The sequence below is a fragment of the Microcaecilia unicolor genome, chromosome 3 (assembly GCF_901765095.1).
Source record: "Microcaecilia unicolor chromosome 3, aMicUni1.1, whole genome shotgun sequence".
In the NCBI taxonomy this organism is placed as follows: Eukaryota; Metazoa; Chordata; class Amphibia; order Gymnophiona; family Siphonopidae; genus Microcaecilia; species Microcaecilia unicolor.
This window is the reverse complement of record NC_044033.1, coordinates 430,550,229-430,574,692: the sequence shown is the minus strand read 5'-3', so window position 1 is coordinate 430,574,692 and position 24,464 is coordinate 430,550,229.

Below are 24,464 nucleotides of genomic sequence, written 5' to 3'. Positions count from 1 at the left end.
GCACCACCTTAATTGACATTCTGGCAGGGAGAACATATGTGCTATAGCATGTAACTGCACCGGTGTGTTCACATGGGTGGGGCATGGGTGTGTCTCTTATGCACCTTATAGAATTCTGACTGGCCAATATTCAGCACTATTTAACTGCCAGGAATGGCTCCTGGCTGGTTAAATAGCACTTAACTGGCTAGGCGCTAATTTTCAGTGCATGATAGCCGGTTATCTCTGCTTTATATTAGTGTTTACCCCTGGATTCTATAGCGTGCGACTTGAATTGCTCATGCATTTAAAGTCGTATTCTGTATTGCACATTCAACTTAATTATCATAACAAACTGATAATTGCCAATTAACAGGCAATTCTTGACACTAATTGGTTTTAATTAGAATTTATGCGCACAACTTGTTAAACGCATTCTATTAACTGATGCATGTAAATTCTAATGTGCGTTGCCAGCAAAGCGGCTTGGCCATGGGCATGGAATGGGCGGATCATGGGTGTTACAAAAAATTGTGCATGCTGTTATAGAATACACCCAGTCCGTGCCTAATTTAGTCACCGACATTTACACCAAGTTTTAAATTCCCGCAATTAAATTTAGTCATGTGGATGGGCTCTAGGTGTATTCTAAAAACTGCACCTAAGTTAGACGCAGTTTATAGAATACGCCTAGGTGTATTTAATTCAATGCCAATTTTTACGGTGCCAAATATAGACTAGCCCTTAGCGGCTAACTGGCTATATCGAGAGATATAATTGGCTAGCCACGAATATTCAGCGCATCACCGGCTAAGTGTAGTGGCCAAATAGGACCTCCTAAATAGCAGTCCTCACATATTCAGATACAAAATTAGGTTGCAAGCTCTTTGGGGAACAGAAAATACCTACTGTACTTGAAGGTAACTCAGCTTGAGCTACTACTGAAAAAGATGTGAGCTAAATCCAATTAAAAACTTAATACATAAATAGTGGATCTAGCACTGAAAAAGCTTACCCAGTACAAGGGCATGGAGTTCAGAGAGCTGTGGAAAGGGTTCCTTTGCCTATATAAACACCCCAAAGGCGCACTCATTATAAAGGTCACTCAGGTAATCAATCAAAGAGAATGAAGTAAAATGGGCAGGAGTAAGAACTAATGAGTTAAGAGGCAGTAAAGTCAAGAGAAAACACAGTGGAAGCAGAGGTGAAAGATTAGAAGAGATGGAAAGCGTAACTGAGGAGTAGGAGAGATGATGACAGATAACGGAGAGAAAGCTAGTCATCTTAATGGTATGTGGATCTGGAGCAGTTTAATTTAGAAAGAAACCCCCCCAGAGAAGATGCATGGGAGCCAGGCCAAAAAATGAAAGCAAACAACACATTCTTGAACTGTCCACATCCTGTGCACCTCAGGCACTATTTCAACACCAGCAGAGGTACAACCAGTGAACTTGATTTTAATTTGCAGCTGGCCTGAGCATTTTTCATGCTCTACGGCCTTTCTCTTTGCAAACTCATATGCTTAGAATGCTAGCACATATGTGCATTTCTGTGCACTTACCTTTGTAATGGTGAGCAGAGTGCCTAAGTGTTATCCTGCAAATACCTGATTCCCAACATATGCCTAACTTAAGGGTCCTTTTACTAGTGCACTAATAGATATAATGCATGCTAATGATTAGTGTGCGCTAAATGATAAGATGCCCATTATATTCCTAATGGTGTCTTATCATTTAGCGCATGCTAATTGTAAGTGCATGTGCTAAATCTAATGCACCTTAGTAAAAAGGACCCCTTAGAGAATACCTTCGTCTGCATATAGGTACCTGCACTTCCTTCAGCTTTATGGCTGGTTTAACTGCGGATGTTTAAATGTTAGGTGCACTGATGCAAGGTTATATTGCCCAGTTATAGAACTGTAAATCAAAAACATGCATGAATGACCAGACACCAGCATATCCATGCATGTAAATGTTTATAATCCAGCTATACACTTTTCTATAAAATGATGTCTAAATGCTATGGTGCGTAGTCTGAACGTTTATCATCTATTGTTTATTTAGTATGATATATTGCTTCTTTTGTCAAAGAAGTTGAAGCGGTTAACAATACAATCATGTTTAAAAGAAAATAAAGCACAAAGAGGGGCATAATTGAAAGGCACGTCCAGGTTTGATGAGGACGTCCTCGCAAAATGTCCCCCCATCCAGGGGCGGGGAAACCCATATTTTCGAAACAAGATGGACGTCCATTTTTTGTTTCGATAATATATATATATATATATATTTTTTTTTTATTTAACACATTTATACCCCACGTTTTCCCACTAGTTGCAGGCTCAATGTGGCTTACACAATAACATGGGCAGGCTACAGTCCAGTATAATATCATTAAACAATGTCATAGTAAACAAATTAATCGTAAACGTATCGTCTAAGACAACAAAGATCATAAAAGATTATGGGAAAACATTAGGGTCCATATAGTTTGCTGAACAGATAAGAAAGAAGCTAAGTAATGTCTGGATGGTACGCCATAATATGGTCAGGGACGCCCAAATTCTGAAATTTGGTCGAACTTAGAGATGGTCGTCCCTAGACATGGTCATTTCTGATTTTCAGTGATAATGGAAACTAAGGACGTCCATCTCAGAAATGACCAAATGCAAGCCATTTGGTCATGGGAGTAGCCAGCATTTGTAATGCACTGGTCCCCCTGAAATGCCAGAACACCAACCGGGCACCCTAGGGGGCACTGCAGTGGACTTCATAAATTGCTCCCTGGTAAATAGCTCCCTTACCTTGTGTGCTGAGCCCCCCAACCCCCCCTAAAACCCACTACCCACAACTGTACACCACTACCATAGCCCTTATGGGTGAAGGGGGGCACCTACATGTGGGTACAGTGGGTTTGTGGTGGGTTTTGGAGGCTTGCTGTTTCCTCCAGAAACGTAACAGGTGGGGGGGATGGGCCTGGGTCCGCCTGTCTGAAGTGCACTACACCCACTAAAACTGCTCCAGGGACCTGCATACTGCTGTGATGGAGCTGAGTATGACATCTGAGGCTGACATAGAGGCTGGCAATCAATATTTTTAAAGATGTTTTTTGAGGGTGGGAGGGGGTTAGTGACCACTGGGTGAGTAAGGGGAGGTCATCCCCGATTCTCTACGATGGTCATCTCATCATTTTGGGCATCTTTTTGTGCCTTGGTTGTAAGAAAAACACGACCAGATAAAGTTGTCCAAGTGTTCGTCAGGGACATCCTTGTTTCGATTATGGGTCAAGGATGTCTTAGTGTTAGGGATGCCCAAATTCCGTCTTTGCTATGCCTCCGATATGCCCCCTTCAACTTTGGCCATCCCTGCGATGGAAAGCAGTTGGGAATGTCCAAAATCGGCTTTAGATTATACCGATTTGGACGACCCTGTGAGATGGACGTCCATCTTCCGATTTATGTCGAAAGATGGGCGTCTTTCTCTTTCGAAAATGAGCCCAAAAGTGGACTAGTAAGTGTGGACCAAACAGATCTCCAGCATCTGATGAAGGGTATAAATGTGTTTATTGACAAAGCACCTCACGTGAGAGGTGCTGTGTCAATAAACAAGTTTATAGCCTTCATCAGTTGCTGGAGGTCTGTTTGGTCTACCCCTACTATTCCACTTTGTGCTTCCCTGTCCATAGGGTTTTTTCCCCCTGTTTTTCTTTTTTAATTTTATTTTAAAGAAATTAAAAACAGAGCTCCATAAGATGATAGGATACGATCACTCTTACTAAAAGAATAGAAAAGAGAGCCGTTCACAATGATTGAGCTCACTGCACTTCAAAGCTGAGCTCCATCAACTGAGAAAAAATTCTTATTAATGTACTTAGTAATTGCAAAATGTCAATTCAGACAAATGTGTCTTTAATAAAGAGTGAAAATTAGCATAAAGCGTTTCAAACCTGAGGTTGTTTGACAGAGAATTCCAAAGTACAGGGGTCATGAAGCAAAATGTGATATTCCTAGTTGATTCCCCATCTAGCTTTAGCAGGATGGGGCAGAACTAGTCTATTATTATTAAGAAAATGCAGGGTATGGGCTGGTGTGTACAGAATGACAAGTGACGCTAATAGTCTGGTTTACCATCATAAAATACTCTATGTCAGTGGTCTCCAACAAGTGGTCTGCAGGCCACATATGGTCCAGGAAGTTCTCCATTGCTGCCCTAGAACAGTTGAGAGAAATGGTCTACAACGCCCCAATGGTCTGAGAAAAAGGATGTTGCCAGTGGTGTGTTGCAAGGTTTGTTTTTTTTGGCTGGTTCTTTTTAACATTTTTGTAAGCGATGTTGCTGAAGGGCTCTCAGGTAAGGTTTGCCTTTTTGCAGATCATATCAAATTCTACAATGGGGTAGACACTCCTGATGGTGTGGATAACATGAGGAAGGATTTAGTGAAGCTAGAGGAATGGTCTGGAATTTGGCAGCTAAGATTTAATGCTAAAAAATGCAGGGTCATGCGTCTGGCCTGCAAAAACCTGAGTGAACGGTACAGTTTGGGCAACGAAGAACTTTTGTACATGAAAGAGGAGCAGGACTTTGGTGTGATCGTATGTGGCCAAACAGGTAGAAAAGGTGATGGTGAAAGCTAGAAGGATGCTTGGGTGCAAAGGGAGAGGAATGGCCAGTAGGAAAAAGGAGGTGATAATGCCCCTGTATAAGATTCTGCTGAGACCTCATTTGTAATATTGTATACAATTTTGGAGACTGCTCCTTCAAAAATATATAAACAGGATGGAGTTGGTCCAGAGGGCGGCTACTAAAATAGTCAATGGTCTTCATATGAGGAGAGACATAAAGATCTCAATATGTATACTTAAAGGTGGGAGAGGGGAGATATGATAGATATATTTAAATACCTACATGGCATAAATGCACAGGAGGTAAGTCTCTTTCAATTGAAAGGAAGCTCTGGAACAAGGGAGCGTAGGATGAAGGTGAAAGGGATAGACTCAGAAGTGACCTGTGGAAATACTCCTTCATGGAAAGGGTGGTGAATTTGTGGAACACAGTACAAACTAGACAAAATTTCAGCGAATAATCTTATAAATAACAAACTATAGATCTGAAAATTCTTTGAAAACACCTCACTGGTACTTTAAACATTTAAAGGAACTTAGCTGAACTTTTCATTTTGAAATAATTCAAATGTTTGAAGGCACTTAGCTTGACATTTTGCCCAACGGGGCTTCTCCGTTTCACTCATGCTTCAAGCTTCGTCAGGGGACTAAATGCTTCCCAATCCTGATCCTGAAAAAAAAATCACAATTTTAATCTTAGTATACTGGTGTTGTGCTCACTGTGGGATATTTAAATCTTACTCATTCATACATCTAAGCTTACCAACATGGCGTCCTGTGGTTCAATCGACGTCGGCCTTTTTGAAGTTACACCAGAAGAGGAACTAAGTTCTTTATATAGTTTATGGCAACGAATATATCTGCATCTCATTAACTGCCTTACAGCTCTTAAAGAAACACCGCCCATTCAATTAATGAGTTTAATTCCTGTGGTTCTAGGGAGTTGAGGGTAAATATCCATCGTTGTTCCCTTCTCAACAGGATCTTATTTCTATCTCCTCTTCTAGCACTCATCTGAACATGGTGTATCACCAAACATCGAATGGATTCAAAATCATGGCCCTTTTCCTCACAGTGTGCTACTAATAGCAATCCTTTTTTTGTGTCTTAATACAGGAGCAATGTTCTGTTATGCATTGGTAGAATCATCTGCTGGTTTTACCTACATATGTCTTTAAGCATTTGCATATCAAAACATAGACATTTGTGGAACAGCCTCCCAATGGAAGTGGTGGAGATGAAAACAGAATCTGAATTCAAGAGAGCTTCGGAGAAATGTATAGGATCTCTAAGGGAGTGATAGTGAGAGCAGATGGCATGGATGGGCAGACTGGATAGTCCATATAGCTTTTATCTGCTTACATTTTTCAATGTTTCTATGTAAGGGCCAGATTCTATAAATGGCGCTGAAAATTTGGTGCTCAATGCTATTCTAAAAGGGCACTTCAGGATGAGCACTCTTTATAGAATAGCATTGAGCACTAAATTCGGCATTCAACTTTGTGTGCGAGGCCTTACACCAGCTGAAACCTGGCGCAAATACTGGCACACAAAATGGGCACAGATCCCTGCTATTCTGTAACAGTAACTGCATCTATTGTGAATGACCTTGATCTGCCCATGCTCCCGAGGTGGAAATGACCAAGGCAATGAGACAAGAAAAATTGATGTCTTTATTATATGTATTCACTTGAATTTAGTGCAATCAAAGCATTTCACAGACAATCACTGGTGCATGGACTCTACATGGTCCATGTTTCGGCCTGTGCCTTCGTCAGGAGTCCGGGCAACAGCCAGAAATAGGACAAGCAGCAGTAGTGAGTCTCGGCTCAATGCAAGTAAAAGCGTGGTACAGTCCAGAACTTGGATACACCTATGTCACAAAGGTTACAGGGTTACCCTAAGCATCTTTCTAGCTTTTGCCTTTGTCTTTTCTACCTGTTTGTCCATCTTAAGATCATCACATACGATCACACCAAAGTCCCACTCCTCTTTCATGTACAACAGTTCCAGTGCTTTTTTTTGTGCCATTACGGCATACCGGCACCTTTTTTCCGAGGTCCGGCTCACCTGCCCGCCTTCAGCTCCCCAACTTTCCGGTCATGCACCCATGCTCCCTGCGTTGAAATCTTCTGTTTACCCGAAGTTGCGGCGAACCAGCAGTGAAAGCAGCAGGCAGGCAGGCTCGCCTCGTTGTCACTGTTCCCTTCTCTCTCAGCATCCCGCTTTCCTCTGATGTAATTTCCTTTCCACGAGGGTGGGACGCGCTGAGAGGGAAGGAAAGCAATGAGGAGGCGAGCCTGCCTGCCTGCTGCTTTCACTGCCAGTTCGCCGCGACTTTGGGTAAACAGAAGAGTTCAACGCAGGGAGCACAGGTGCACGAATGGAAAGTCAGGGAGGGGACAAAAGAGAATTGTTGGACATGGAGGGGAGGGCAGGGAAGAGAGGAGAATTTCTGGACATGGATGGGAGGGAAGGATAGGGTAAAGGAGAATCACTGGACATGGATGGGAGGGGAGGGAAGGGGAGAGAGGAGAATCACTGGACATGGATGGATGGAGGGGAGGGAAGGGCAGGAGAATTGCTAGACATGGATGGAGGAGAGGGAAGAGAGGAAGGAGATGCACATGGATGGAGGATAGGGGAGAGAGGAGAAATGCTGGACATGGATGGAGTGGAGGGCAGGGAAGAGAAATGTTGGAGGGAAGGAAAGACAGAGGAAGGAGATACACACGGATGGAGGGGAAGGGAGAGAGGAATATGTCCAATCTGAGAATTTACATCTGTCTTTTTTTGCACTGGGTATACTGGAGCTGTAACAGCTTACAGAAATTATTTATAATGAAAAAAAAATCACATTATTTTTTTCTCCTATACTGGTATAATATTTTCAATGATACCTTTTTATATGAGCCATCGCTGGTATAAGGGGTGTGGCTACTGTGGGTGTTGCCATAAATGGTGACCCCACCCATAATGAGTACCGGTACCTTTTTTCCTACAAATAAAAGCACTGAAAAGTTCTATGTACTTGTCCCAAGCTCTCTTGAATTCAGCTACTGTTTTCAAAAGAGTGTTACCCCTTATACCCCAACAGTGCACTCTTTTGAAAGAGTGTGCACTACTGGTGGTATACACAAAAAACTATGAAAATTCATGTTTTGTTCTGCTTGTTTTCATTTTCCCGTGATATGAAATGACATAGAATATATCATTGACATTTTCCATGTCATTTCACATGAATGCACATCTCTAATATTGCTCTACTGTGTGGTTTTAATGTGTACACTTCTGATATCATGTTATTCCTTTTATTAGGATTCAATTTGCTTGTCTCCATGTTTACCTCATTGCTGTAAATTGCCTTGGGTGAATCTTTCCATAAAGACAGTTAACAAATCTCAATAAGTAAATAAAATAAATATCCTATTGTGTCCTCTGAGATGTTCTGAACATTTGGTGTGAATAGGATAAAATGTTATTAGGATTATAGCAGATGAAGGAGGGGCACCGTGCATAGAAACAAAATTAAAATATTGAATAAACATCTCAAATGAGACACACAGAACTCTGTTGTGTTTAAGAAGTATTGTTCTACTAAAAAAAAAAAAAGTATATCAGAGAGAAAAACTGTTTTATTTGTACTGCACTGATGCTAATAAAGATAATAATAAAAAAAAAGTAGATTTTATCAAATAGAAATGTCCCTGCTAGGGCTTACAAAATTAATACATTGGCAATTGTTCAAAATAGCCCTAATAAGCATTGGCTATCTGTGTTACTGCATCTTAGCAAGCTCTGTGTTCTCAGTCATGTACTTTCTAATCTCCCCGTTTACAATGCTGTGCTAGCGGCTGCCACGCGGCAATGCTGACATAGTCCATTCAAAATGAATGAGCTGTGTTGGCATTATGGCACTAGCATGGCTTTGTAAATAGAGGCCTAAGAGAGGTTGTTTAGTCATCATTTATAATAGTGGGTCATTTTCATAAAGTTGTCAGAAAGCAGTTCGGTCACTGTGAAAATCTATTATTCTATACTAAAAGCATATGAGTTACTAATAATTGTAGTTTTTTCTTTGAAGCTATTTAAAAATCACTGTAAGTTAGACAACAGACCACCTACATAGAGCTTCTGAAGTACAAAGGCCACTGAGATATGCACTGTGTGGCATTCATTATCAACATGTGGTGAGTGACTGATTCCTGTCTTAAGGAAGTCATTAAAATGTTCAAGTCCTTTTAATGATCCTAAGGTGGGAAACAGTACAAGAAGGTGGTGGCCAGAACTGGAAGAATCCTAGGGTATACTGGGAGAGGAATAAACATAGAAAAATAGGAAGTTAATAGGTGCTCATTTTCAAAACAGAAAAATGTCCAAAAAGGAATACATTGCTACAGATCGATGTTTTTTTCTTTTTTGCCAAAATGTCCAAATTGCTATTTTAGAAACCCATTTTAAGACGTTATCTATGCAGTTCATATGTAGTGCATCCAACTCACAAGGGGGCATGGTGGAGGCAGGATTTGAGTGTTTCCAAAACGTGAACATTTTTCTGTCATAATGAAACAAAGCAAAAATATCCCTGGCTAAAAGTTACACATTTTGGTCTACACCTGTTTCAATCTGATTTTATTTATTTAGATTTTGCTCACACCTTTTTCAGTAGTAGCTCAAGGTGAGTTATAGTCAGGTACTCTGGATATTTCTCTGTCCCAGGAGGGCTCACAATCTAAGTTTGTACCTGAGGCAATGGAGGGTTAAGTGACTTGCCCAAGATCACAAGGAGCAGCAGTGGGATTTGAACTGGCCACTTCTGGATTGCAAGACAGGTGCTCTAACCACTAGGCCATTAAAAGTGTCCTAAATGATCAAATGACCACTGGATGGATTAAGGCATGACCCCTCTTATTCCCCCAGTAGTCACTGTCCCCTTCCCACACCCCAAAGATGTGAAAGAAACAGTACATACCAACCTCTACAATAGCTTCAGATGTTATGACCAGTCCTATTAGAGCCGCAAGCAGGTCAATGGAGTATCCTAGTGGTCAGTGCAGTGCACTGTAGAGAAGGGGACCCAGGCCCATATCTCACTCTAATTGTTACACTTGTGTAGAAAGTGTGAGCCATACAAAACCCACTATTGGAAACAGGATACTTGGCTAGATGGACCATTGGTCTGACCCAGTATGGCTATTCTTATGTTATTATTTTTTTAATATCAGAAAACATTTCTTAAAGCAGAGCTTCAAAAAACTGTCCAGAGGACACCAGAACCAGTCAAGATTTTAGTATAGCCACAATGAATATGCATGAGATAAGTTTGAATATATTGGTTTTCAGTGTATGCAAATTTATCTAATTATATGCATTATGGATGGCTTGAAAACCTGACTGGTTGTGAAGTGTCATGTACAGATTTAGTTAGTTCTATATTAAAGAAAAGGTAGTGGATATAAGGCTAGATTCTAGATTCTATACAGCTTATAATTGAAACTTTTCGCTGGAGATCTTCCGACACAAATCGGGAGATCGCCGGCGATTTCGCAAAAGCGGCGAAAAGCGTATAATCGAAAGCTGGCTTTTTAACAACATCGCTGCTTTCCCTTCGCATCGCCGGCGAAAGTTCAAGGGGCGGGTCGGCGGCGAAGCAAAGGCGGGACATGGGCGGGTATAGGTGTGGCTACCAGATAGTCGGCTTTCGCCGATAATGGAAAAAAAAAACGGCGTTAAGCAGTATTTCGCCGGGTTTACTTGGTCCTTTTATTTCACGACCAAGCCACAAACAGGTTCCCAAACTGACCAGATGACCACCGGAAGGAAGCGGAGATGACCTCCCCGTACTCCCCCAGTGGTCACTAACCCCTCCCACCTAAAAATCCCCCACTTTAAACACTTTTTTTCCAGCCTGTATGCCAGCCTCAAAAGCCGTACCCACCTCCATGACAGCAGAATGTGTTCTGTCCTCCGACAGCCTTTTCCTGCTTGTGATGTGGCTCTCGGGTGAGTGTGACACCTTTTCTGTTATTTTCACTGCAGAGTCACATCAGCAATGCATTGTGGTAGGTGTAGGTATTCGTAGTTGGTAGTCTCTACTCCCCTGGTGCTTTCCCCCTGCCTACTAGGTCAGAGTGTGCCCTGTTGTGTTTCCTGTTGTAGTCCATGCGGTAGTGGCCATTTTTGTAAGCCAGTTTTAGTTCCCTTTCCTGTGTTACCCACGTTAGAGAACGTAGTTCTTACCTTGAATGGTGCTGAAAGAGGGCATTGTACACCATTGTGCCAGCTCTGACCTACTGCTTATCTTAGTTCCAGGGGACTCTTTGCCAGTGGGGCATAGCCTCTGATCTGCAGTTAACTGTGAGTAAACGTGCTTATTCAAATAAAGGACTTTTTCAAAGAGATTAGTCTTCAGGTGTCAACTGGTGTGCCAAAGTTATACAGCAGCAATAAGTCCTAGAGGCTGTATGCAGGTCCCTGGAGCAGTTTTTGTGGGTGCAGTACATTTCTGGGTAGTGGGTTTTTTTTTGGGGGGGGGGTTGGGGGGCTCAGCTCCCAAAGTAAGGGAGCTATGCACGTGGGAGCTTTTCTGAAGTCCACCGCAGTGACCCCTAGGGAGCCCGGTTGGTGTCCTGCCATGTCAGGGGGGGCAGTGCACTAAAAATGCTGGCTCCTCTACTGGCCAAATGCCTTGGATTTGACCGGGGTTTGAGATGGCCGACATAACCATTATCGCTAAAATACGACCCCGGCCAAATCCAAGGCATTTGGCTGGCCAGAACCATATTATTGAAACAAAAGATGGCCGGCCATCTTTTTCGAAAATATGGGTCTGGCCAGCTGTTTGCGGCACCGGCAAAATACATCGCCGGCCATGTATTTCGCTGGCGCCGTTCGATTATTCCCCTCTATATATAAGAATTCACCTATTGTGTACACTCCTGGAGGCTGTACCTGCAAAAGAGTATCGACAGAGTAGAAGTGATTCAGAGAAGGACTCCCAAAATGGTGCAGAGCTGGTACGCAAAACTTTTAAAGAGGAAATTTAAGTATCTTCAGTACACTTTACTGTTTTGGTACATATGGGTAACAATGTGGGTAACTATCGGCTCTGAAAACAAAATGCCTAAGCATATTCTATAAATTGCACCTAAATACATGTGTCCTTTTCACTGTGGATGCTGCTGGATTTTTAAAACCAAAGTACCCATGCAATTTTTTTCTTTGAAAATTACCCCAGGAAATCTGTGCATATACATTCACACTTTCTATTCGGGCACCCAGTTTTTCTGGGTTAAATTATGTGCATATATTTTCATTTTTACAACATACACACATAAGGAGAACATTTGGGAAAATCTCCTCAAATAGCAAATAAATTTATGAACACAATCTGTGCATGTATAACTTTACTCACATTTGTGGTGGGATAGCACCGTTTTAAGATCCTCCCTGTCACTGAAGCCTGTTGAATTCACTGAAATGTTCTGTAGAATATGTCCGCTTGATATATGCTTTATAAAGAATTGTGTTAGCTTACATTTTCAGCAGCAAGATTCATTGAGAAAAGGATAGCGTAAATAACAGCTTTCAAACCAAATACATTTATTTTACTCATAGTAGTTCTATATAATGGTTTACACATGACCTTTAAGGTACTGCTTAGCAGCTGGCCACACAGAACAATTTTCTCCTAGGGGAGGCTCATCACTCTTTAGCAGTTGTTTGTTTGTGTTTGCATACAGATTGCACAGCTGCTGTGGGGTATGGGAAATCAATAGATGAAAACAATGCTCAGTGTTCAGGGACTTGTAAATAAATGCCAATCTGTCTTACAGAGTTCCAGAAAAGAAGCAGGAATATGGTTCTCTGTGTCTGATTTTGTTAGCTATGCATATGAACTAGAATCTGAATAGCACCCTGCTTCCTCCTAATGTGAAAACAATGCAAGGGGATCAGGGCTGCTAGACCCTAGGTGAACCTTCAACTTTATATACTCTTCCCCCTCTCTCCCAAATTAACTTTCAGGCTAATTAGGGACAGTGTTGGGGCAGAATGTCAATGTAGTTGGTTAACAGCGATTTTCAGTCCACTAATTGGCTAGGTAACTGCATAAAGTTAGGACAGAAAAACAGCTGTCCTAACTTCATGCAGTAAGCTAATCGTGCTCCAGTCTGAATATTGGCCAGTGCCCAGATAGCTTCACATTAGCAGACATACCACACATGCCCCAGCATTGAATATCTAGGGTTGGAATTGGCTTACCAGCTGTGAACTGAATATTGATCCCTATATCAGAGAGCCAGAAGATGTATGGATGGAAAGGCCATCTTCCATCGGAGACTACCTTCATGTTGCAACTACTGTGTACAATACTAGCTAAACTGGGTATATACATGCCTAAAAATTAGATTTGAGGACTTACGTTGACCCTAGAGTTGAGGTAATTGAAGATGCCTAAATGCTGAAGATATGTAAGTACTTTCCAGTATTCTATAAGGTACAGGTGTAAGCATGTATCCGATCCATGTTCTGCGTGTGTGTTCTCCTCCTTGTAAATACATATTATGCAAGATAGGCATGTATTTGCAGAATAGCATTTAGGCATAATATCAACATTCATGCACATAAGTGTGTACATATTCATGTATCTGCTAGTATTCTAAATATTTATGTATCTAATGAACATGTAAATGTTAGCACCTATTTTGTAGATTAATGAGACATAAAGTCAACATGGATTTAGTGAAGGGAAATCTTGCCTTACCAATCTATTACATTTCTTTGAAGGGGTGAAGAAACATGTGGAAAAAGGTGAGCCGGTTGATATTGTGTATCTGGATTTTCAAAAGGTGTTTGACAAAGTACCACATGAAGGACTCCAGAGGAAATTGGAGAGTCATGGGATAGAAGGTAGTGTCGTACTGTGGATTAAAAACTGGTTAAAGGGTAGAAAACAGAGAGTAGGGTTAAATGGTCAGTATTCTCAATGGAGATGGGTAGATAGTGGGGTTCCTCAGGGGTCTATGCTGGGACCGCTGCTTTTTAACATATTTATAAATGATTTAGAGATGGGAGTAACTAGTGAGGTAATTAAATTTGCTGATGACCCAAAGTTATTCAAAGTTGATAAATCACGAGAGGATTGTGAAAAATTACAAGAGGACCTTACGAGACTGGGAGACTGGGCGTCTAAATGGCAGATGACGTTTAATGTGAGCAAGTACAAAGTGATGCATGTGGGAAAGAGGAATTCGAACTATAGCTATGTAATGCAATGTTCCACGTTAGGATTCACCGACCAAGAAGGGGATCTTGGCTTTGTTGTTGATGATACGTTGAAATCCTCTGCTCAGTGTGCTACGGCGGCTAAGAAAGCAAATAGAATGTTAGGTATTATTAGGAAAGAAATAGAAAACAAAAGTGAGGACACTATAATGCCTTTGTATTGGTCCATGGTGCGACTGCACCTTGAATTTTGTGTTCAATTCTGGTCACCGCATGTCAAAAAAGATATAGTAGAATTAGAAAAGGTACAGAGAAGTGCGACAAAAATGATAAAGGGGATGGGACAACTTCCCTATGAGGGAAGGCTGAAGAGTCTAGGGGTCTTCAGCTTGGAAAACAGATGCTGAGGGGAGATATGACAGTAGTCTATAAAATAATGAGTGGAGTGGAATGGGTAGACGTGAATCATTTGATTATTCTTTCCAAAAATAGTAGGACTAGGGGGCATGCAATGAAGCCAGAAAGTAGTAAATTTATTACAAATCGGAGAAAAGTTTTCTTCACTCAACGTGTAATTAAGCTCTGGAATTCATTGCCAGAGAATGTGGTAAAGGTGGTTAGCTTAGCGGAGTTTAAAAAGGGTCTGGACGGCTTCCTAAAAGAAAAGTCCATAGACCATTATTATATTGACTTGGGAAAATCCACTGCTTATTTCTGGGATAAGCATCATAAAATGTATTGAGCTTTTCTGGGATCTTGCCAGGTATTTGTGACCTGGATTGGCCACTGTTGGAAACAGGATACTGGGCTTGATGGACCTTTGGTCTGTCCCAGTGTGGCAATACTTATGTACTTATGTAAAAGGGTGGGGTTTGACTACAGCAGCATTGAAATCACTTCTGACCCAAAAGCCCCTGCATGCTCGTATAGGAAACACCACTTCTTGGTATCACCAGGAGTAGTAACAAACGGCATGGGCCGTGATCAAAGAGGGATCAAGAAGTGGAAGCAGCTAACACAACTACAGGATTAGGTGCAGACTAGGTACAGTAGGCGCTGCTGCATACTTAGAAGGAGGGAAACACTGGTGAGAAGGAAGGGGGGAGGGAGAGAGAGATAGAGAGAGATCACCTCCTCCCCTTCTCCTCCCTCTTCTCCCCACTAGGCCTGTTATTTTTCACAATCCACTCCAGGTGGTACCCAGTGGTGTGCTGGTAAATTTTTAACAACGGGCTCTCTCCCTGGTCCACCTCGGCGCCCCCCGGTCCACCTCGGCGCCCCCCCATCCACCTCTGCGCCCCCCGTCCACCACTGCGCCCCCACCCACCTCTGCGCCCCCCCCAAAACAAATTGCAGAGCTGGCTATACCTCGGGGGGGGGGGGGGGGGGGGGCGGCCAATACTCTCTCCAGAAAAAAAAAATTAAATTATCCCAGGTTCCAATCTAATTCATGTTTAATATGGGATAAAATGCCATAAATAAGTAAATAAATAAATATAAACTTTTAATGTTCAGCACCTGATTCTCAAAGTGGACATATTCCAAACACTATAATGAAAATAAAATTATTTTTTTTCTACCTTTGTTGTCTGGTAACTTTGTTTTTCTGATCACGCTGGTCCAGTATCTGATTCTGCTGCTCTCTATCTGTTCCCTTGACTCCGTTTCCAGGGCTTCCTTTCCATTTATTTCTTTTCTTTCCTCCTTTCTTCTTCATATCTGGTCCTCCGCAAACTTGACTGTACAGTGGATCCAGCTTCTGCCTTTTTTCTCCATCCATGTGCAGTTTCTCTCTTCACTTCCTTTTCCCTCATCTAATCTCCTTCCTCTATCTTCCCTCCATGTCCAGCATTTCTTCTCTCTCCCTTCCCTCCCCTCCATCCATGTCCAGAATTTCTCTTGCTCTCCCCTCCATCCATGTCCTGAAACTCTCCTCTCTCCCCTGCCCCTCTCTATCCATCCATACCCAGCAATTCTCTTCTCTCCCCTGCCCCCCTCTACCCACCCATGCCCAGCAAGTCTCTCCCCTGCCCCCCTCTACCCACCCATGCCCAGCAAGTCTCTCCCTGCCCCCTCTATCCACCCATGCCCAGCAGGTCTCTCCCCTGCCCCCATCTACGCACCCATGCCAAGCAAGTCTCTCCCCTGCCCCCCTCTATGCACCCATGCCCAGCAGGTCTCTCCCCTGCCCCCCTCTATGCACCCTTGCCCAGCAAGCCTCTCCCCTGCCCCTCTACCCACCCATGCCCAGCAAGTCTCTCCCCTGCCCCCCTCTACCCACCCATGCCCAGCAGGTCTCTCCCCTGCCCCCCTCTATGCACCCATGCCCAGAAAGCCTCTCCCCTGCCCCCCTCTACCCACCCATGCCCAGCAAGTCTCTCCCCTGCCCCCTCTACCCACCCATGCCCAGCAGGTCTCTCCCCTGCCCCCCTCTATGCACCCATGCCCAGCAAGCCTCTCCCCTGCCCCCCTCTACCCACTCATGCCCAGCAGGTCTCTCCCCTGCCCCCCTCTACCAATCCAATGATTCTCCTCCCTCCCCTGCCGCTCCGAAGCATGTCCAAAGATGTCCTTCGCTCCCACTCTCCCCTCCCGCTCCCCTCCATCTTTTTTTAATTACCTCCGTTGAAGCGCTCGCTATTTAAAGCCCTGCTGCATGCTGGCCGTCTCCAGGCTTCCCCTGCTTGCTTCGGATGATGTTCGTGCCTTAGTCCCGCCTTCATTCTGACATCATTTCCTTTTTCCGCGAAGGCGGGACTAAGGCATGAACATCATCCGAAGCAAGCAGGGGAAGCCTGGAGACGGCCAGCACGCAGCAGGGCTTTAAATGGCGCGCGCTTCGACGGAGGTAATTAAAAAAAGACGGAGGGGAGCGGGAGGGGAGGGTGGGAGCGAAGGACATGGTTGGATATGCTTCGGAGCGGCAGGGGAGGTAAGCATGGCCTGTGATGGCGCCCTCCTGCCATGCTTACCTCCCGCAATGGAGCCGGCTCGCCCCCAACAACAACCGGCTCGCAAGAGCTGTCAAAATTTAACAAGCGGCTCTTGTGAGCCGGTGTGAGCCGGCTTCAGCACACCACTGGTGGTACCTTTCATTATGTTGTCAAAGGATACAAGGTACAGGGGTGTGTTTTAAGGTTAACCCAATGTATACATTGTGGAATAGAGACACTTTATTTTGTAAAAGACTTGGCCTAATGCATGTGACCAATTTAAAACTTATTAAAAAAAGTTCATTGTAAATATTATAGTTGATTTTTAAAGCAAAAAAAACAATTTATTTGCAATTTTCGTATAATAGCGCTTTGCCTCTGATTGTTTTCTATAAAATAGGAGTGGGTATTCTCTCAAGTACTTGAGAGAATATTGTCTGAACTGTAGGTAAGCAGTTTTGGCTTCTTGCCCTTTCATCACCATGACATCATGGCTGCAGCATGTTCAAATGACTTCTTCTATCTAACTCCAGATGTTGCTGATGAATGATGATACTATAGAATCTGAAGAAGAATAATGAGAGCCATGAATAATGTGAAACTGGTAATGCATAAATTGGAGAGGGAAGCTTACCTCAAATCCCCATAAAACAGGTTGCATCTGCCTTTCCAGAGAGGCCCAGGACTTCTGAGCAATCTTTTAAACATTGGATATGAATATTTGAATTTTAAACCTTTGGCTGTGGTAAGTGATATATAAAGTTAAATCAAATCAAACCATAGTATTTTCAGCAATGATTTTTTCTGTTTCTTCAGACCGGGTGAATTGAGTCTAAAGTTCTATTCTTTTACCTTCTCATAGGCCTCATCCATAGTCCTCTTTCATTCCTTTATACTCAGTTCAGTCGTGTCTCTTTTCAGCGTACTTTTTCCTTGACAGCTTGTCAGTGAACTTGTCAGTGATATGCTGCTTCTGTAAAAAAAAAAAAAGAAGAAGAAGCTGTTAATTACCTGTAGCAAATATTTTGATAAAAGTCTGACAAGAAGTTTTCAGAGCTCTCCTGAATAGATAGCTCTGCATTGATCCCATTTGTTTCTTTCTTTGAAAAAATTACATACTGCAAATAAGGGAGAAAACTGCAAATCTGAGGAAAAAAATCCATTCCAAGAGATGTACAAAAAGACAAAAATGACAGAGCAATAAAATTGATTTCTCAGAAGGTTTGAATACAGTGGACCACAACATAATGCTTGCACAACTCACAGAAACAAGTATCAGTGTCACAATATTCATTTGCATCATTCAAAGCCTGTTAGACAAACAACAGTCCATTCTGTTCAGCAACATCTCATGATTGCTTTGGACATGACCGGCAAGATATGTCAGGGATCCTACTGTCACCTATTTTTTAAAATATCTACTTCAAGCTTCTAGCTGAGCTGTGATATAAGAGTGAAATCCGAGTGCAGACACTTAAAACTCAAAGTACTGAATTTCAGATATGCTGATTTTGGTAAAATGGGGGAATACTTGAAGAAGGAGCTGATGGCAGGGGCTAGACATTGGAGAAGTGGAAGCACAGTTGTCCAAGCTGAAAGGTGTTATCAATATCGCAACAGATCTTTATATAAGGAAAGTAAACAAAACCAAGAGAAACAGATGCCTATATGGTTCTCCAAATAAGTGGCTGAAAAAATAAGGGCAAAAAGAGACTGCATTCAGAAATACGGAAAAATGCAGCAAGAGGATCATGGAAATGATTACCAGATTAAACTCAAAGAAGCGAAGACGGAAATATGGCTAGCAAAAGTGCAGGCAGAAGATAAAAATGGCTAAAGATGTAAAGAGAAGTGACAAGACCTTTTTCAGATATCGGGGAAAGGAAAAAAGCTAGGAATGGAATTGGTAGACTGAAAGATGCTGAGAAAAGCTATGTGGAAAATGATGAGCATAAAGTGAACGTGCTGAAAAAATACAGCTCTTGGGTATTCACGAAAGAAAATTCTGGAGAAGGGCCGCGGTTGGTTGCAGGAGGTATATCTGGGAATGGGGTGGATATTGCACCTTGCACAGAAGAAAGCATTTATAAACAACTGGAAAATCTGAAAGTGGACAAAGCTATGGGGCCAGATGTGATACATCCCAGGATACTGAGGAAAGTCATAGAAATCCTGGTGGGACCTCTTAAGGATTTATTTAATAGATCTTTAGATATGGGAGAGGTTCCGTGGGATTGGTGATGAGTGGATGTGGTCTCTCTTTACAAAACTGGGGACAGGGAAGAAGTGGGAAACGACAGACTAGTAAGCCTCACATTGGTGGTAGGAAAAATAATGAAGTCGCTGATGAAGGAAAAGATAGTTAACTTTATAGAAGCCAATGGGTTACAGCAGCCATTCCCAACCCATTCCTTGAGGCACACCTAGTTCCACCAGGTTTTCAGGATATCCACAATGAATATTCATGAGTTAGATTTGCATGCAATTGAGGCAGTCCACTCTCAAAAAATAATCAGCAATTATTGGATTAAATTTCAACTGGCTTTACTTAATAACAGCTTGGAAAACAGTTCAAAAGCACAAATTGATATGTACAGTCAGGGCATATAATAATTCCAGGTCAGCTTCAGATAATCTCCTCCAAATTGCCAAAAGAAATACCAACAGTCATTTATCATCTTCAATACAATTTCCTCTCGTCCTTCCGTCCCATCACGGATCAGGGATTCCTCCGAATACAAAATATATGTCCTTCTAGAAGTGAGGCTCCCCCGCGCCCACTTCTCCTACCCAGGGTGTCTTTCCCCCAGGCACTCCTTCTTGTTCCCAAGTTAGGAACTCCCCACAGGCACCCTCTGCCCTGTGGAAGGGGCTTCATCCACTGTATACCATGAAGTTGTCCCCCCTTAAGTTCAAGATCCTCCATCAGTACTCAGGTCTTGGCAGGGGTGGGCAACCAAACATCACATACTCCTCAAAACCACTCTCTTTTTTAACTCCTGGGCCCTGGTCCCTCCCAAGTCCACCCACCAGGCTGGCAATCCCAACTCTTGTGGACTTAGTGACCTCCCTGAAAATCATCCTTCCCACTGTCCTAAAGCAGGGACACGTTTTGGGGAGGGGGGCACATGTATCTGTTTATATGATCCCTAATTTTAGTTTTCAGAATCTCTTCTACCATTTTGTCCAGCACTTATATCAGGCTGACCAATCTACAGTTTCAAGGATCTCCCCTGCAGATCTTTTTCGTTTTTTTTTTTTTTTAAATCAGCAGTTCTTTGGCAATCCTCCAATAGCGTTTTTTTGGCACCATATATAGAATCTAGGCTTTAAGGCTTTTTAGTAAAAGGGACCCATAGTCTTGCACCAAAGGTTCTCAGAATGCCTATGTCATGGTTCGAGAGAAGTGAGCCATTGGGCCATAGCGAGGTTAGTACCACCTGTACAATTCATGCTCAGCACAGGCCCTCACTGATGATGACTGACACCACCACTAGACAAACTCCAGGATGGACCATAGGCAGAAATGAATCAGAAAAGGTCCTAGGTCTAGACAGGCAAGGTCAGGAGCAGGTCAGAGGTCAATACAGGCAGCAAGCAGACAAAGTCAGGTACAGGCCTGAGGTCAAGGCAGGCAGCAAGCAGATGAAGTTAGGAACAAGCCAGTGTTCAGCAGATGGCTTTTACAGGCATAGGCGCTGACTCCGTGGGTGCTGTGGGTGCTCGAGCACCCCCCAGTATTCTCACCTGCTGACATCACCCAATGGAAGTTCCGCTTCCATCCCCAGCCCGACCTGCCTGCCCTCTTCTCCCACAACAGTCCTCTGTCCTCGCCTTCCTGCTGTCCAGAATTTAAAACACATTTTACCTCAGGTTGCAGGTGGCGGCAGTGAAAGGCGAGCAGGCTTGTCTTCAGCCTTCCCTTCTCTCTCAGCTCTGGTCCTGCCCCCATAGAAACTGGAAATGAGGACGGAATCAGTGCTGAGAGAGAAGGTAAGGCTGCAACCTGAGGTAAAATGTGTTTTAAATTGTGGGTGGCAGGAGGGCGAGGACAGAGGACTGTTGTGGGAGAAGAGGGCAGGCAGGTCGGACTGGGGTTGGAAGCAGAAATCAGAGGGGGGCTGAAAGGGGAGCAGGTGGTGTTTGGGGCGAGTTACTGGACATGGAAGGGAGGGCAAGGGAGAAAGAAGAAATCGCTGGACATGGAGGACAGGGTAGGGGAGAGATGAGACTTGTTGGACATGGATGGATGGATGGATGAATAGAGGGAGGGAGGGGAGGGGCAGGGGAGAGAGGAGAAATCACTGGATATGGATGAGAGAGGAGAAATCACTGGACATGGAGGGGAGGGCAGGGGAGAAAGAAGAATTGCTGGATATGAATGGAGGAGAGGGCAGGGGAGAAAGGAAACTTTCTGGACATGGATGGATGGAGGGGAGGGGAAAGAGGAGAATTGCTGTACATGGATGGAGGGGAGGGCAGGAGAAATGCTGGACGTATGGAGGAGAGGGAAGACAGTAAGGAGATGCACATAGATGGAAGGAAGAAAATGCACATGGACGGAGGGCAGGGGAGAAAGGAGAAATGCTGGACTGGACATGGAGTGGAGGAAAGACAGAGGAAGTAGATGCACATGGAGGGGAGAGGAGAAATGTTGGATATGGATGTAGGGGAGGGAAGACAGAGGAGGAGATGCACATGGATGGAGGGGAGAGCGGAGAAATGCTGGACATGGATGGAGGGGAGGGAAGAGAGAGGAAGTGAGATGAACATGGATGGAGGGGCGGAGAGAGAGGAAAAATGCTGGACATGGATGGAGGAGATGGAAGAGAGAGGAAAGAGATGCATATGGATGGAGGGGAGGGAAGAAAGAAAGAAAGAAAGAAAGAAAGAAAGAAAGAAAGAAAGAAAGAAAGAAAGAAAGAAAGAAAGAAAGAAAGAAAGAGGAAGGAGATGCATACTGACTAAGATGAGGGAAAGGGAAAAGAGGAGAAAAACTACATATGGATGGAGAAAATAGATGTTGGATGGAAAGGGGGAAGAGAGGGGGCAGACACTGGATGGAAAGGGGAGAGAGGGGGGGTAGATGCTGGGTGGAAAGGGGGGAGAGTTAAGATCAAGGAAAGAAGAAACAAGAGAGTGGGACCAACACAATGAGAAACAGTAAATGGCCAGACAACAAAGGTAGGAAAATGAATTTTGTTTTTAGTTTAGTATAAAGTAGTGTGGTAGCTGTGTTAATAAATACAGAAAATGGAAATAAGGTAATACCTTTATTGCACTCATTTTAATACATTTTTGACTAATGTTTGGAGACCAAACCCTCCTTTCCCATGTCAGAACAGAATACTTTAACAGCAATATACTGTCCTGACCTGAGAAAAGAGGTTTTGGCCTCTGAAAGCTAATTGAAAAATGTATTTAGTCCAATAAAATGATATTATCATATTTCCATTTTTGTTTTATTTGTATTTGCTAACCTATAGTATAGTGATTGAAATATGTCAGTTTTTGAAAATTGCATCTCCTTATATTTGCACAGTACAGGGGGACTGAGGGGCAGGAATGTTCAGGGAACAAGTCCTGGTGCAGGTTGCAGGCAGCCTTTGAGTGGCACTGCCAATGCCCAGGTGAAGACTGCAGCAGACAGGATGTTAAGGTACCGGGAGGGGGGGGGGGGGGGGGGGGGGGGGAATGCACCACTTGTAAAAAAAGAAATCAGCACACCCAATCATTTTGAAAAGCTGGCTCCTATGCTTACAAGAACACTTGGGTAGAGGAAACCAACAGGATGACCCAGGCAGGAAAACTAGAACAAGGCAAGGCAGGAACAACGGAATAGGGCAAGGCAGGGACACACAAACAGGAATGCAGGAACAAAGCAGAGCCAGCACAAGTTGGCTGGAATGTTAGAGCAGGGCAGGAATACAGTAACAGGGTAAAGCAGGCACATGGGAATGGTCAAGGCAGGAACAGAGGAACAGAAAAGGCAGGAATACTGGAACTGACAATGCAGGAACATTGGACCAAGCAAGGCAGAAACACTGGACTAGGCAAGGCAAGAATACTGGACCAGGCAAGGCAAGAACACTGGATGAGGCAAGGTAAGAACACTGGACCAGACAGGGCAGGAACACTGGAAGAAAGCAACATAAACTGAAGTTTGCAAGACAACAGGAAATCTGTTGCCGAGGCACTGGTGGAGAGTCATAGCTTCAAAGCTTTGCAAATTCTTAAATGGTGTGTGCACATATATTAGAAAATGTATTTTAAGTTTGCAGAATTTATTATTAGAACACCCAACAGGTTGAAAAGCTTTGCTTAGAAACTCTGAATAGAGGATTTTCCAAAGTCTTTTTTTTGCAGTATATCCTAATTTGGATGATGTTAAGCTTAGAAATAAATACACGTGATTATAAACCTATGATTTATCAGGTTAGCTGGGTACAATTAGAGAGATGCTTTAGGCCTTTGTAGTTTACTGGCATCTTTTATGAGATTTTCAATTATATTGTCTGAATATGGGGGCTGGCACTACCACCATCTCCTTTGTGGGTTAGATTAGATCATTTATTGGCTTCTGCTTCTGATGATGTAATTGCATTTTAGAGTTCTGACATGGTTTCTTGTTCTTGCAAATGCATTGTCTCAAATTTTTCCAAAAGAAATATTTTCTGAGGCATATGAAGTAATAAAGACGATACATAACTACTTATGCTGATAAATGTTGCATTAAATCATTTTTGTTTAATGAACTTTCTGGTTAATAATAATGAAGCCTTCATCTCAGAAGGGACTACTCATTTGTTATTTGTCTAGTTCTTCTCCTCGGATCTCTTCATCATCACTCCTCCCTCCCATGGTAAAGTTCATTCTGGGAGTCACCAGAAAAATCCTGTTGCCGAGTCTGATTTGGAATTGCTCAATTCACAGCAAATTGTTTCTTGCCTCTTTCCCCATACTTTTTCATTGTGGAACTGGTTGTCCCATTGGCTTCCATCTTGGTAAGGGGGCAAAATTATAATTCCCTTTGGTGCACATTCTACTACTTCCTAGATGGATAGTGTTCTTTATTTCTGTCACTTTGTATGTCTTCTCAATGGGTTATACAACATACAGTTATTTTGTATATTCACCTATATGTACACCTGTATATTCACCTGTAAGTACACCAGCCACAGTAGTGGTAATTTTATTAAGGAACCACCTAGTTTTAGGCACTAACAATGTGCACAGATGCTGGTATTTTAGTCATTTATGTTCATAAGTGGCCACTTATGAACATAAATGATTAAATTATATTTATGTAAATTACATTTATGTAAGTGGCCACTTACATGTGGAAATGACCATATAAAATACCGACTAGTGTGAAAATATGCACATAAATTTCAAGACATGTACTTTCTGAGAAGCTCTGAGAGAAGAGGACATTTCTCTAGGTAAGTGAACATTTTTTGTACTCTGTGTTTTGGTGATTTAAAGGTTGGGGTTTAAAAGAGGTAAAGTAGGTTTATTGATAAAGACAGCATTTTAAAAAGCAAACTTTATTAACTAGGTTTTCTACCTTTTCCCCATGGATTTTAAAATTTGAACCACAGTATACAGCATTAACTGATTGCCTCTAGAAGGCACAGCAGGGCCTAGTACAGTCTTTAGTCCTCCCAACTCCCACCCACACCTAGCACATCTCTTCATTTATAGTCTTA